Below are 16,885 nucleotides of genomic sequence, written 5' to 3'. Positions count from 1 at the left end.
TATTGGATGTGTCTCATGCGTATTTACTTTTGACTTGTGCTGAAATGAATGTTTCACATGTTACTTAGTTGAGTTTTTTTCAATTATAAGTGCATGTTAGGGTTGTTTACTATGTGTATGCAACTTGTTTACGGTTGGTTTATTGAGCTCATTCACCATAGAAACTAATTTTTGGCATATTATTAGAAGTTTATATTCTTACCTACCTAGATATCCGACGGGTGATAACTAGTCAGGTTTGTCTGCGTTGTTAGGGTTTTAGGTTAAATTATCTGATAGGAGATTTGCCTATTTTTGCCTTAATTTCAATCTTTACCCGTATCCTCTAGACTGTTCATAGACCACCCCGTGTATTTAGGTGCATTGAGATAGTGAAACTAACAGGTTAGCTATTTTTTTAGGGTAATTAATCATAGTTGGTGAACTGACAGGTGAACTATTAAGCCGATATTTTTACATGATCTCTAGGAGTTCCTCTTAGGTGACACCTTAAGAGTGATTAGGGATCCATCAGGTTTCCTAAAGCTTCATATCTTTAGATTCCCGGTTCCCATAGCATTTTCCCGTAACCGATAAAAGTCCGAGTCGTCACAATTCGGATTCCTTGCCTAGGTAACCCTTTCTCATATTTGAATTTACTAAAGTCTTATTCGGTAATTTAATTTTCTAGTTTACTTCAGTTTAATTAAGTAATTAGTTTAATTGATTTTTAGTTTTTAAAATAAAATAAATAAAAATCTAAAACTATATATTTTCTTAATTATTACTTTAAATTAGCTTTTAGAACTAGTCTCGTTAATTTAATAAGTGTCTCTAGGGTTTGACATTCCCGGTCTTCCCATAGCTATTCTACATCGGATAGGTTCACTTGCCTATTGCTAGTGGTTTAGTTTAGGATATTCTAGGTTTTTATTACTCGTTGTGATTGGTTATTATTTGCTAAAATTATATATACCACTTCGTGCACATCAATATATATACTGGATGATTAACACAAGAAGTTATGTTACACTCGTTTAATTTTTAATCATGTAAAATAAAAAATATATGAAAAAAAAATAAAGTAAGTTAAAATGTATTCTCTCTCTCCATTTAATATAAATATTAAACCACATTAGTTAAATATTTAACTAATATAATTATTTAAATCACAATAACAAATATATTAATAATAAATCAATAAGTCCATTAAAAAACAATAGATTTACGTTTATTTTTTTTGTTCTGTCTAGATTTCAACTTACAAAATTATAATTTATTCCAACACCTATATTTTTTCTACACATCTTTAAATTTTTTCTACACATCTTTAATTTTTCCATACGCATTTTAGTTTTTCTTCTACTATTATTAAATTTCTCATACACAAGCATCTTAATTTCTTTTCCTACGCTTCCTTAATTTTCTTATATACCTCTTAATTTTTTTCCTACACAATACACAGCTTAATTTGTTTCCTACAAATCTTTAATTTTTCACATACATATCTTAACTTTTTTTCATACATATATTTAATTTTCTCATACACTTTTTAATTTTTTTTTCCTATATATCTACGCTTTCTTCCTATATATCCTAAAAATTTTCCTACATGTCATTAATTTTTTCATACACATTGTATTTTGTTTCCCTACAATACATATCTTGTTTTTTGTTACTTCATATATTTTCACTGTAGATATCTATTCTTCACTGTAAGTTTGCTCAACTCACGATAGTCTATGCACATTCTCATACTTCCATCCTTCTTCTTCACAAACAACACCGGTGCACCCCACGAGAAAACACTTGGCCTAATAAAACCCTTGTCGAGGAGTTTTGTAGTTGGGACATCAATTCTTTCATCTCGTACGGCGCCAGGCGGTATGGTGCTTTTGCGACGGCTTGTGATCCTGTTATTAAGTCTATCTGGAATTCTATTTCCCGCTCCGGTGGCAACCCCTGAAGGTCCTCAGGGAACACTTCTGGATAGTCGCACACAACAGGAACATCTTTCACTTATTTTGTCTCGGCCGTAGCTTCGACAACATACGCTAGGTAGGCACCACACACTCGCCTTAACAATCCTTCGGCTTTTATCATGAAAATGATATTAAGCCCTGAACTTTCTTTATCACCACAAACCGTCACTGTACCACCATACAAGGATCTTAACCTTATCAATCTACTCTTACACACTATCTGGGCCTCAAACTCAGATAGTCAATCCATTCCCAAAACCACATCTAACCCTCCTAAGGTCATAACATACAGAGTAACAGGGAACTCATGTCCCTCTAATTCTATCTTACAATCCTTAACCATTCTCAATATTCTAACTGAGGTCTCACTCACGGTTTCTACTTTAAAAGTTTCAGGCACACGATAACATTTCATATTTTCTAACTGATGTGCTGAAACGCGGTCTACTAAAACCTTAACTTAACCTAGACACTCTAGTTTTAAATTTATAAATCTAGACTCTCCTAATGCTAGACCACTAGACAGGCAAGTGTACCTATCGACTGTAGTAAAGCCTAATGAAGTCCGGATGTCGAACCCACAGGACACTAGCGACACCAAAATTAGACTCTGGCTAATAACTTAAATAAATATATTTAATTGATTTTTGTCTTTTTTAATTGTTAACTATAAATAAAATAATACTTAAACTAAAACTGACACGAACAAATAGGGGTAAAACTCAAATATGGGGAACAACTACCTAGATAAGGAATCCTACTAGTCAACTCGTAAACTCTCGGAATTGGATTTATAATTGGTACCGTATTCTAAAAATATGAAACTTAAGGTATAACTAAAGTACGCTAGATCACCTCCCGGTCTCACCAACAATACCTAAGAACCCTAAATATTATGTAAAGCTCAACGGTTTAATGGTTCGGATCTCCTCCAGTCTCACCTTACCTAACTAGGCTAAGGTACCCAAAGATTAAATCACCTCCCGGTCTCCCTAATCACAATATACCCTAAGGCGTAAAGGGGCATTCTATTTAATTCGGTTATAATTCGGTTCTATAAGAATCTAAAGGAATTTAGGGTAACTCACTCCCGTGCAATTACTACCCAAACCCACAAAAGACCAAAACAGACGACACTTAATTACCTCTCGGTCTCTCAAGCGACAGAATATAAGATATCTCTAAACTCTCAATTACCGTTCCTATGGAAAACGTTAACTATTAGCCATAAACTAGTTACAAACACACAGTAAATAACCTAATATGCATCCATACATGAAAGACATTCACAAAGACGCATATGGAACAAAAACTGATAGTTATTAATACCAAATACGCATATGCATCACAACCAAATAAAACAAAAACTTTACCAAAAAATGTGCCAATCAATATTAATCCAAGACCAAAAATATAACGAGTCTATAAACTATTCATCCAAACCCGGGCAGTTTAACTATTTAGCCGAGCATAAGAAAATAAGAAAACAAAACAAAATATGAATAATTGTTGTTCATAAAAATAATACTTGATGTGCTGCTTACTTTTTGCCTTGCTTTCTTGTCTATATATATATATATATATATATATATATATATATATGCTTCGATGTGACTATTTTAGGAGAAAGGATGCTTGTTTATTCTTCTTTCTTTGCAAAGTAGCCCAGCAGCTACTCTCTGGTCGAACCAGGGGTCAGCCCCCGTTTTTCCTTGCACCTCGACAGTAGGGTTTTTTAACCCCCCCTCTTATTAATTGATGATTCCCTTTTTTTATTATGAATTCACATCTAGGGTATGTTTGGTCGTCATGTGGGCCCCAATAAATTCAGCCACTTGTTTATTTTATGACCCAACTAATTTCTTTTAATCTTGAGGCCTGCAAAAGGAAATAACACAAAAATAATTAAATAAATGATATTAATTTGAATTTGATCACATTCTTGTGACATACTGCACACACACACGTGAATCTTAGGGGGTGTTTGTTTTTTCTTCAAACATCTTCAAGGGAGCTAATGTCTGCAGGCGCGCAGACATTACCCTTGAAGACTGTTTGTTTTTTTTCTTAAAACAGATCTGAAGTTATCTTCTTTCATCTTAAAAGAAAAGCAAGGAAATCTTGCTTAAAACATCTTCACAAAAAAACCTTTGCAGCCACCCTCTCATCCACTGCTCCTACCACCGTCCGCCAACACCACCACCCACCGTACGCCGCCACCACCACCCCCGTACCCCGCCGCCACCGTCCACCACCATCCACCGCCACCACCACCGTCCACCACCCACCATCCATCACCACCACCGTCCACCACCCACCATCCATCACCACCACCGTCCGCCACCACCACCACCATCCATCACCGCCACCACCACCATCCATCACCCACCACCACCACCATCCATCACCGCCACCACCACCACCATCCATCACCGCCACCACCACCGTCCACCACCCACCATCCATCACCACCACCGTCCACCACCCACCATCCATCACCACCACCGTCCGCCACCACCACCACCATCCATCACCACCACCGTCCACCACCCACCATCCATCACCACCACCATCCATCACCACCACCACCATCCATCACCGCCACCACCACCATCCATCACCCACCACCACCACCATCCATCACCACCACCGTCCACCACCAACCAAAACCATCCATCACCACCACCCATTGTCCACCACCACCATCCACCGCCACTACCCACCGTCCGCCGCCACTACCACCATCCACCACCACCACCTTCCACCACCCACCAAAACCAAATCGGCATGGCAAGCAAAGACTAAAAACTAGATGTAACTTGAATAAATGACTTCTATCTTGTGAGATAAGTTTGACAGTTATGCAGACAGTATCAGCTTATAAAAACAAACAGTCTTATATTTTCAGCTTGCAGATCTTCAGACCACATCTTCAGTTGCAGACATGAAAACAGATGAAATCAGCTTGCAGACAGTTTATGTCTGCAAAAACAAACAGCACCTTAATCTTGATTCATATTCCTTGAATTATTATTATTATTATTATTATTATAAACTCATGTGACTCAAGTTAGTAAAAATGCATCGTTTAGCTCGTTGTCTTTAAAACTCTTCAAACTTTAAATATGAACCATGAACGCGTATAATTTATTAAGAACTACCTCAAAACAACTCAAAATTGTATGGAGTATTTATATAATAATTTTATATTTTAGACCATATCAAATATCCCCACACTTAAACATTTTTCGTCTCTGAAAAAGTATTTTGCAATGGAATCATAATTCAAGACTAGTTTTTAAAACATATACGTTATCTTTTAAGAATTGATAAACGCAAAAACCGCGATAGCCGATATTGTTGTCCACTTAAACCCAGCCACTAGCCTATCAAGCCCCCAATTGCGTTAAGCGTTTTAAGTTCAAAAACCACGGCTACACCTACCCCATCTCAGACAAAGAGAGCTAGAAAAACTAGAGTCAAAGCAGAATTGTTTGACAAATCACCATAAGCCAAGGACTCGTTGATGGTACTAAGCAGATGCACTCGGTGAAATTTGATGGATGAATGGTCATGTGATGGTCATACGAGCATACCCTAAATATTATTGGACTTTGTACTATATACTCCCTAAAAAATATTTATTGGATAAATACCTTCGAGCCCCAATAGTGTATCCTCAGAGTCACTATCCCCTTGGTAACACGTAAACTCTAAGTCCCATTTAGTATGTGCATCTTTGGCCTCTTTTCTAACTTTGAGAATGCTTCTTTGGCATTTTATAACACATAACTTTCTCACAATCATTTTCTTTTTGGAACAACTTTTCGAAATACTCATAACTTTCATAACACACTTTTTTTTCGTTTTTTTTTCAAACTTTTTTTCTTTTTTTTTTCAATTTTTTTTTCTTCTTTTATATCACCCTAAATGATATAACTATTTCTAAACTTGTAAAAAAATGGACATGTGGTGGTGTGATGATTTGAGTGCATCTAAGTCTTACCATCTCATAGTTTTTAGATTATGGTAATGCTCCCTAAGCATCGAAATTCGGTTTCACCGTTTTTCAAATTATTATATATAAGAAATCTACTAAAGAGGACTATCAAAGCTAGTTGGGCCTATCGACACATCCCAAGCTTAGTGCGTTATCTTTTATTTAATCTCATATATAATAGTAGTTTTAAAAACCAATCTCAAATTTTTCTATCATTTTCCATTTTTTGCAAAAATTTTCATTAAAATTTCGGGACATTTTACAAATTTTTTTTATTTTATTTTTTTGTATATTTTTTTAAACTTTTTTTTTATTATAATTTTTTAAAGTTTTTGAATTTTTTTTATATAAAAACATCCGTTTCCCATCCCCACACTTAAATATCACATTGTCCTCAATGAGATAGGAAAAAGACAAAAATTAAAGCACATTCAAATATAAGTAAAGTGGAACGGACTCCCCTGGTAAATATGACGATATTTCCTCGCGAGTCATGTCCCATGCCCTCCAATTCGAACGAAAGCCTCATACTCCAGTGCTCTCAACCAAGCTGTCACTTACGAACGAAAGCGGCAATCAACAAACAAATAGCCTCCCCACACTTGAATCAAACATGTATCATTAACCATCCAATTACATCCACAGCAACCTGAAAGCAAACCAAGAAACAGCCAACACAAGAAAGTAAGAAACCCAAAAAAAAATAATAAAAATAAAAGTAAAACAAAACATATTGTCGGGTTGCCTCCCGGGAAGCGCTAAGTTTACAGGAGAGTCTTCAGCTGGACTCGCTCCCGAAATCTCAATCAGGAGGCTTTTCTTTTATCCAACCCCGGTCTAACCCATTTAATTCCACCAGTCCAACAAATTTAACCAGATTACACATAGTGAAACTAAAGAGTAATTTAAAAATTCAAACGGGTCAGACCACCAGTACTTAATATTACCCGGACCAAACCTAATATGTGGCATATAATGAAGAAAATGGTTATTCTTACATTTCAGTGTTGTCCTATAACTCTTAATGTACCGTTTTTGAACCCTCAACATGTGTTGATCCAAGCACTTTCGCTCCCTCTTCTGTGGTTTTGTCGATTTCGGTGGCGATCCACTGTCTAGTTCCTCCACAGAAATTCTAACCTTCCTATGATTTGGCAACTCAACCACCACCATATTCTGATCCTCCTCCTTTGCCACTCCCTCTTCCTTTTCTTCTTCTGGTGACATTTTAATCTCCATTGTTGGCTTCCCCATGATTAGTGTTTCTAAATATATAAGATCGCCAACAGGGTAAAATTCTGCATGTTCGTCAAAAACTGGTAAATCCACCAATTCATCACCAAACTCATCCTCCCAAGATGGTACATGCTCCTTCTCTTCGTCATCTTCCATCTGGTCAAGTGGCTCCACAACGGCATCTTCTCTCAACTCCGTGTAACCAGGTAGCTCAAAATCCATCTCTTCTATCACGCCCTCATCATCATTATTCCAGAATTCATCATCTGTTTCATAAAAGGCTTCCTGCTCCTTGTAAGAAAAACTCTCATTTTGAATTCTAGCACTTATCTCGTCTAACCTAGCTTCGAGTTCCTCTATCTTACGAAGTCATTCTCATTCGATCAACTTATCAAGCCTGGCTTCCAATTCCTTAATCTTTTGGAATCTTTCCCGTTCCTCTTATTCGGCTCTTTCCAACATCATCTCTTTCCAACATATTCGATATAAAATACTCCTAAACTGACTCAATCTATTAAACATATTAACTAGACTCAATAAAATCAAAGACAAACTAAATTATCCTAAACACGACTAGACGCGCTAAATCTATGACACGAACTCACAAGACACACCACAAATCAAGACACAAAAGACCAACTAATCAATTAAGTTCAATCAAAGCTAGTTTCGCCATCGCCAAAGATTCCCCGGCAACGGCGCCAAAAACTTGATATGCTGAAACGCTGTCTACTAAAACCTTAACTTAACCTAGACACTCTAGTTTTAAATTTATAAATCTAGACTCTCCTAATGCTAGACCACTAGACAGGCAAGTGTACCTATCGACTGTAGTAAAGCCTAATGAAGTCCGGATGTCGAACCCACAAGACACTAGCGACACCAAAATTAGACTCTGGCTAATAACTTAAATAAATAGATTTAATTGATTTTTGTCTTTTTTAATTATTAACTATAAATAAAATAATACTAAAACTAAAACTGACACGAACAAATACGGGTAAAACTCAAATATGGGGAAGAACTACCTAGGTAAGGAATCCTACTAGTCAACTCGTAAACTCTCGGAATTGGATTTATAATTGGTACCGTATTCTAAAAATATGAAACTTAAGGTATAACTAAAGTACGCTAGATCACCTCCCGGTCTCACCAACAATACCTAAGAACCCTAAATATCACGTAAAGCTCAACGGTTTAATGGTTCGGATCTCCTCCAGTCTCACCTTACCTAACTAGGCTAAGGTACCCAAAGATTAAATCACCTCCCGGTCTCTCTAATCACAATATACCCTAAGGCATAAAGGGGCATTCTATTTAATTCGGTTATAATTCAGATCTGTAAGAATTTAAAAGAATTTAGGGTAACTCACTCCCGTGCACTACCCAAACCCACAAAAGACCAAAACAGACGACACTTAATTACCTCCCGGTCTCTCAAGCGACAAAATATAAGATATCTCTAAACTCTCAATTACCGTTCCTATGGAAAACGTTAACTATTAACCATAAACTAGTTACAAACACACAGTAAATAACCTAATATGCATCCATACATGAAAGACGCATATGGAACAAAAACCGATAGTAAATTAATACCAAATACGCTTATGCATCACAACCAAATAAAACAAAAACTTTACCAAAACATGAGCCAATCAATATTAATCCAAGACCAAAAATATAACGAGTCTAAAAACTATTCATCCAAACCCGGGCAGTTTAACTATTTAGCCGAGCATAAGAAAATAATACGGAAGCAAACAATACGGAAGCAGAAATACCATTTACTAGAAACGTATCTGTCACAATATCAGGGATCTGCTTAGCTTATTACTGAGTCAACATGTAGGCTCTAGTCCTCGGCCTTGCTTAATCAGCATCTTTCTTTTCACTTCCTCCCGCTTAGATGACTGGTCTGACCGCACCTATAACATACGGGCTTTGCATGGCAATCCCGAGAAAAATGCCCCATCTTTCCACATTTGTAATAGCCATTTGACACTAACTTACATTCCCCACCATGGGACTTTCCACACTTGTGACACACGTCAGAACCAGTACCCCACTTGCACTCCCCAGCGTGCATCTTACCACAAATCTTGCACGACCTCTTCTCCCACACTTTCTGTCTCTTATCTCTGGGGTTCCATGATTGGGTACCGGGTTTCTTAGCAAGAACAACTCATTTCTTCTCTTTCTTTTGTTCCACCACCACCTCATCCACAGCCAGATCTTTGTAAACCATCTCTGTGAGCTCGACAGCAGAGTCGAAAGTAGTAGGTTTACTTGTCTTGACCAAAGTGCGGACGTTCTGGGGTAGTCCTCTTATGTAGCACTTGATCCTTTTGGCTTAAGTATTCACCATGTCAAGCACCAACCTAGACATGCGATTGAATTCTGTAGTGTACTCGCGGTGTGTCATCCTTCCCGCCTTCAAGTTTAGGAACTTCATCTCAGCCTTTTCAACCTTAGCATCAGCACAAAACCTCCTCATTACTAACTCCTTCAGGTCATCCCACGTCAAAGCCCTAATCTCTTCCCGAATCTTCCTCTGTTCCACCGACTCCCACTAGTACATAGCTTCATCTCCGAACGATTGGGTGGCATAACCCGTTGCTTGGTCAGGACGACACTAGCTAATTCGGATAACCTTGTCCATGGCGGTTATCCATTGGAGAGTAGCGATTACATCCCCCAAACCAGTTAGCTTCGGCGGGTCACAACCTTTAAATGACTTGTAGTTACACCCGCCTCGCCTCTCCTTTTGTCATCATCTTTCACAGATCGAACGCCACTCGAGTCACCCTTCCCGTCATCAGCTTTCTTACTGTCATCCCCTGCCATCTCAATGGTCCTCTCATGGCTTCCAACAGACTTTTCAGGTTGCAGGTTCTTCACTGCAGCGGCTACAGCTTGAGCAATGGCTGCCTGAACAGCAGGGTAAAGTTGATACCCTTCATTGTTGCTCAGATTCCGCCCAGCTGCACTTCTATTTTCCCTTGTGTTAGTAGCGGATTCTACAGAAGGTTCTCGGACCATACGTGGCCTACCACGACGTCCAGTGCGACCTCCTTGACCGACGACCTTTCTTGCTCCAGCCATTCGTATTCTATTAGGAAACACAAACATCATCACTCAAGGAACCATTTAGTACAAGGATAGTAAGGCTAGCAGGTAATGACAGTGACCAGCTGTGATTAGCTGATCACGTTACTCTCCGTGTCCTATACACTTCCCTTTGTGAGTCCACTTGTGCTAGTTCTACTTCTAACAGTTAGACAATCAAACAGTTCATTCAGTCACACACGCCTATCCTTAGAAATTTAGCTAACTTCTTTAAACATTCTTACATTACATGTGAACTTAATCACATACTTTACATTTACTTAGTTTGCTTGAGTGACATATAGCTATCTTGAACTGGCATCTTCTTTCTTTTCTTACTTATGTCACATTCTCTGTTCGAGTCTAAGCATATAGGATGCCTAATTCTCTCGAACTTATGCTTTGATACCAACTTGTAACACCCCGGTCCCGGTGCCCTACGTTAGCGTTGGATTTACTCATAAACACAGTTCTAAATATCAGAGTTAATTAAAACTTTCACGGAATATTATAAAAGTCATCCATTCATTACAAACATCCATATCTTGTCCTTTAAAACATAACATAAATTATAGCATTCAAAACATCATGACGAATCTTCAGATGCTACCCTCTTCAATCCTGCCATGTGTCCCACTCAAACCAGCTGTCTCAGTCTGTTAACCTGCGTGCATAATAAAAGTCAGCTACACTGAGTGATTTCTAGTTAATCAGCTAATATACATTACGCTCGCATACTTACGTAAATACGTATCTGAAGATACATAGCTTCATCATTCCTTACATACATATATTCATTCTTACTTCCATACTTACATACTTTCATTCATACATATACATTATAAAGATCACTCTGCCCTATAACCTTCGCAGATATTATTAAGGTGTGTTCCCTACATTTGCGGATATTATTAGGGTCTGTTCCCTACATTCACGGATATTATTACGGTCGGTTCCCTACATTCGCAGATATTATTAGGGTCTGTTCCCCACATTCGCAGATATTATTAGGGTTTGTTCCCTACTTAAACCACACCTTTCATTCGTAATAAAACCATACATACCTTTCTTTACATAATATACCTTCGTACATACTCATTTCGGTACGTACTTTCATACTTACATATTTCACACAAGGCATACTAATATTACTTTCCCCGTCGATACGTGCAATATCCGAATATCGTTCACGCACCGACGAGCTTTCATTCATACATACTATCACATTGATCGTAATAGCATACACTTACCATTTAAGTAAGTGTATTAACATTCACATTGAGTATGCACACAGCCCCAAAAACATAACAAGTAAGTGGAGCTAGAAACTCATCTGAATCCTGTTACGTTCACCGTTAATGGTCAATCCCTTCTTTAGTTGTGCATGACTAACTGTATTAAATTACACGTATCAATTAACTATCACTACCCATATCGTGTTTCTAGTTTAATTATTACCCTCAACGAACGGAGGTACGGGGGTCAGCGCCCCTAGCAGCAGGGTTTTAGGGGCGGCAACCCCTAGCAGGGTCCAAGGGGCAGAGCCCCTGGCTTGGGTCGAGCTGGCAGGTCAGCTTGGAAAAGTTCGAGGGCTTCTTTGTAATTACTTATTAACTTATAACAAATTTACCCTCATAACGAATTGGTCTTTATAACGAATTGGTCTTTATAACGAATTGGTCTTTATAACGAATTGGCCTTTATACCAAACTAGTCTTTATAAAGAATGGCCCTTTATAACGAATTGGTCTTTATAACAAACTGGCCTTAACGAATGATCATAACGAATTGCTGTTAATTCGTTATTCTTCCGTTAACGAATTAGCATAGCAAATGAGCCTAACGAATGAGGGCTCATTCGTTAACCCTCCGTAACGAATTTCTTAACAAATCCATTACACACGCGCCTAGGGTTAGGTCATAATGTCAGGGAACATTCTCTGACATCCTTACCTCGTACGCCGCCTTTCCGGCGCCGTCGTGCCGGAAAACCGGGCGGTGGCCACAAAAACGTATTATACACCGTTTTTCGTCCCGTTCTATCCAGACCTGAGCTAGGGTGACCCCTAAGCTCGTGTTTTGATCGGTTTACACCCGATTCCATCAGGATCTTGTGACTTTAACGGTTGAGGGTGTCGGCTCGTTGCTTCGCGACAAGATCTAGCGGGTTTGGATCCATATGATAACATGACATCGTTATCTCGGGTCAGGATCGGTTCTTCTCTTGGTTTCGGCTAGAGAAAGAGAGAAATAGAGAGAGAGCTTAAGTATGTGTTTTGGATGGTGTATGGAATGGGTGGAATGAATGGGTTAGGAAATAATTATGTCTTATATATTATGGGTCATGGGCTTAAGCCCATGTCTTTTCTTCCTTTCTTATTTATCCAAGTTCATAACTCATATCTATTTAACCCAGTACTAGCCCAAATCATAATAACTCATATTTTAACCGAAACGAGAAAACGGGATGTTACATATACACATTTTAATTTTTTTTTCCACACATCTTCAGTTTCTTTGTATAATTTTTTTAGCCTACATATCTTCAAATTATTCCTACACTTAAAAAATATATATTTACCTAATTGAAAGAAAAATATTTATGATGCAGATTCTATATATTAAATTAAAAATACCATAAAATAAAAACCATTTATTGAAAATAATAATAATAATTATATATTTTAGCTAAAATACCATAATTTAAAAATCTTTAGTTTATACTATAAAAAATACAAAGAAATCTCTTGCTTAAAAATACATTTAATGTAAAAGATGGTAAAATGTAACTCATAAATCATAATAAAAATAAATTATAAGTTGTAACTCATAAATCAACCAAAACTACCCTTTTTTATTTATTTAAATGACTCTCGTATATCATTAACTACAATAAATACCGCAATTATTTCGTCCATTAATTATACACACATCTATAACATATACATATATATATATATATATAAATGAAAACATAAAAATCCTATGTGTCATGATGCGGTCACTCCTCTTTTTTTTGAAGTCACCAAATTTGCTTGATTTTTAAATGGAGGCTTCTCATACATTTGACCCGAATTCTCGGGTATGGGTCTTATCAAACCCAGATATTTCTTAAACGGGTTTAAACATCTCATTAAATTAAAAACCAATCTCACCAAATATTTGATACAAAAATCCTATAAAGTAGGAATATACTAAAAATTAATATCTGATTTATTTAAAAAAAGATATATGTTATTTATAATTAAAAAACCAATTTTATTGTAAAAGAAATAAACGGGTCTTGGGTCTCATCAAACTCATATAGCTTTTAAACCGGGTTATAACATCTCATTTATTTGTGAAACAATTTATCATCAAACCATAAGTATATTATTAACTTTAATACAATAAAAAAATAAAAATTTAAAAAATAAATATATATTAGAAAGAAATAATATAAAACGACCCATAGTAATACGGGGGGTAAAAACTAGTGTATATATATAAACGAAACCTTTAAAATCTCTTTGGTTGCTCCCTACATTCTCTTAAGCCACCAGATTGTATTATTTGTAAATGGAGAATTCTCATGCATTTGACCCGAATTCACGGGTATGGGTCTAACCAAACTCAGATGTTCTTAAACGGGTTATAACATTTCATTAAATTAAAAATCATCTCACCAAATATTTGATATGGATATCCTATAAAATAGGGATATACTAAAAATTAATATCTTATTTAAAAAAAAGTTATTATTTATAATTAAGAAACAATTTTATAGTAAAAAAATAAGCGGGCCATGGGTCTCACCGAACCTATTTAGATATTTAAACCGGGTTATAACATCTCATTTATTTGTGAAATATTTTCATTATCAAATCCTAAATATATTATTAACTTCGTTACAAATAAGCGAAACTAAAATTCAATATATATATATATATATATATAAATATTCGAAACAAATAATATAAAACAATCACATGTTAGTAACACGGGGGTAAAAACTAGTATAAATATAAATATTAGTATGCTATTAAGTTTAGCTTAAAATTTAATTGTTTGAAGGAAACATCATTTTATAATAAATGTTTTCCGATATGAATTTTCTACTTTATTAAGTTTTAGCATAACAGTTAAATATATTAAGAGTTTTGATTGTCTATAAATTGCATGCACCAAGTAACCTCAAATCAAGCAAAAATGACAATCATGTCGTCTTTCAACATGCTAAATTTCATTTTAACTCTCTTCCTTGTGTTGCTTTCAACCCAATCGTCTGCAAGTTCTGTTACAGATAGCTTCATTCAATGTCTAAACAACCGGGTGGACCCATCATTTCCAATCTCCGGAGAGGTCTACACTCCCGGAAACTCATCTTTCCCCACTGTCTTGCAAAACTACATCTGAAACCTTCGGTTCAATGAATCTATGACACCGAAACCCTTTGTAATCATCACAGCCGAAGATGTTTCCCACATTCAGGCAGCTATTGTGTGTGGAAAAGAAAACCAGCTGCTAATGAAAACACGAAGCGGTGGCCATGATTATGAAGGTATTTCCTTCCTTACTAACACGAACCAACCGTTCTTTATTGTCGACATGTTCAATCTAAGGTCGATAAACGTGGACATTGAACAAGAAACCGCATGGGTTCAAACTGGTGCGACTCTTGGTGAAGTCTACTATCGAATCGCGGAGAAAAGTAACAACCATGGCTTTCCCGCGGGTGTTTGCCCAACTGTTGGTGTTGGTGGGCATTTTAGTGGTGGAGGGTATGGTAACTTGATGAGAAAGTATGGTTTATCTGTTGATAATATTGATGATGCTCAAATAATTGATGTGAATGGCAAGCTTTTGGATAGAAAGAGTATGGGTGAAGATTTGTTTTGGGCCATCACCGGTGGAGGTGGTGTTAGTTTCTGGTTGATTCTAGCATACAAGATCAAACTTGTTCGTGTTCCAGAAGTCGTAACGGTCTTTACCATCGAAAGAACAGAGGAACAAAACCTTAGCATCATCGCTGAACAGTGGGTACAAGTTGCTGACAAGCTAGATAAAAATATTTTCATTCGAATGAATTTTAATGTTACCAACGATACAAACGGTGAAAAGAAAATCCTTGATATTTTCCCAACGTTGTACCTAGGAATCTCGAGGAATCTTGTTACACTCTTGAACAAAGTTTTTCCCGAGTTGGGGCTACTAGAATCAGATTGTACTGAAATGAGTTGGGTTGAGTCGGTGCTTTATTATGCGAAATATGTCGTTGGTACTCCGAACACGACTCTCTTAACACGTACACTCAACCCATTCAAGATCAAATCAGATTATGTGCAAAACCCTATTTCTAAACAAGGGTTTGAGTCCATATTTAAAAGGATGAAAGAACTCGAAAATCAGATGTTGGCTTTCAACCCATATGGTGGAAGAATGAATGAAATATCAGAATTTGCAAAGCCCTTTCCACATCGAACGGGTAACATAGCAAAGATTCAATACGAAGTAAACTGGGAAGTACTTGGTGATGACGCCGCAAATAGATACTTGAATTTGTGACACAAGGTTGATGTACAAATTCATGACTCCATTTGTGTCGAAGAACCCTAGAGAAGCATTTCTGAACTATAGAGATTTGGATATCAGTATCAACACCCATGGAAAGAATGCTTATATTGAAGGAATGGTCTATGGGCATAAATATTTCAAAGAGACAAATTACAAGAGGCTGGTAAGTGTGAAGACTGGAGTTGATCCTGACAACTTCTTTAGAAATGAGCAAAGTATTCCAACTTTGTCATCTTGAAGGACATAATACGATGCTTCACGAATTTTTTTGGATGCCAAAGTGAAATTCAAATTGAAGAGGTATGTACCCGCCTCAACACCGAGCAAGGCGGGTCAACCCACAAGATAAAGACATTATGAAGGCACAAAGCCAAAACCTATGCGCATGGCGCATACAAAACATGCTCAGGCATCATATGCCCAGGCACACATATGCCCGCGCATCACATATGCGCGCGGCGCATCAGCGCGCGGCGCATATCACATGCTCGTGCATATCACATCTGCCCAGGCACACATATGCTCGCGCATCACATATGCGCGCAGCGCATCAACGCGCGGCGCATATCACATGCTCGTGCATATCACATCTGCGCATGAAATATCTGCGCGTGAGAATAAAGAGAAGACCTTGCGCATCCTCAGGATGGGCGCATATCACACGTGCACATAATCAACCTCGTCCTTATCCAAATCAGGATTAGGGCAACCTTGATTGTGCACGTCAGACAACCTTCCAGAAGGCATCTTTTTAAGGAGTAAGAATATGCTGATGTTGACAGCTGCCAAATTAAAGGTCGACAACTCAGCATGACACATGTGTTACCACGTGATTACAACCAACGAGAAAGCGCCAGGTGTCCCAGAGGACACGTGGCGCAGTGCGATTGGAGGAGGCCAACGAGGTTGAGCCAAATCAATGGAAACCCTAGCACTATAAATACAGCATCAACTCCACTTTGATAGGACATTCATACTCAATCATTGACAGTTACAGGCAGTGATATCACATTCAATCATATTGAAT

General features: G+C 37.3%; 1 pseudogene; it reads left to right on the top strand.

Moving 5' to 3' along the window:
• Positions 1–14,493: 14,493 nt before the first annotated feature.
• LOC143577353 (berberine bridge enzyme-like 8 pseudogene) lies at positions 14,494–16,096 on the top strand (annotated as a pseudogene).
• The last annotated feature ends 789 nt before the right edge of the window (positions 16,097–16,885 follow it).

This window comes from Bidens hawaiensis, unplaced genomic scaffold (assembly GCF_021521415.1).
Source record: "Bidens hawaiensis isolate Kalapana, Puna unplaced genomic scaffold, B.hawaiensis_p1.1 tig00028518_1, whole genome shotgun sequence".
Classification (NCBI taxonomy): Eukaryota; Viridiplantae; Streptophyta; class Magnoliopsida; order Asterales; family Asteraceae; genus Bidens; species Bidens hawaiensis.
The sequence above is the reverse complement of the archived record's forward strand: the minus strand, read 5'-3'. Positions and strand labels throughout refer to the sequence as shown.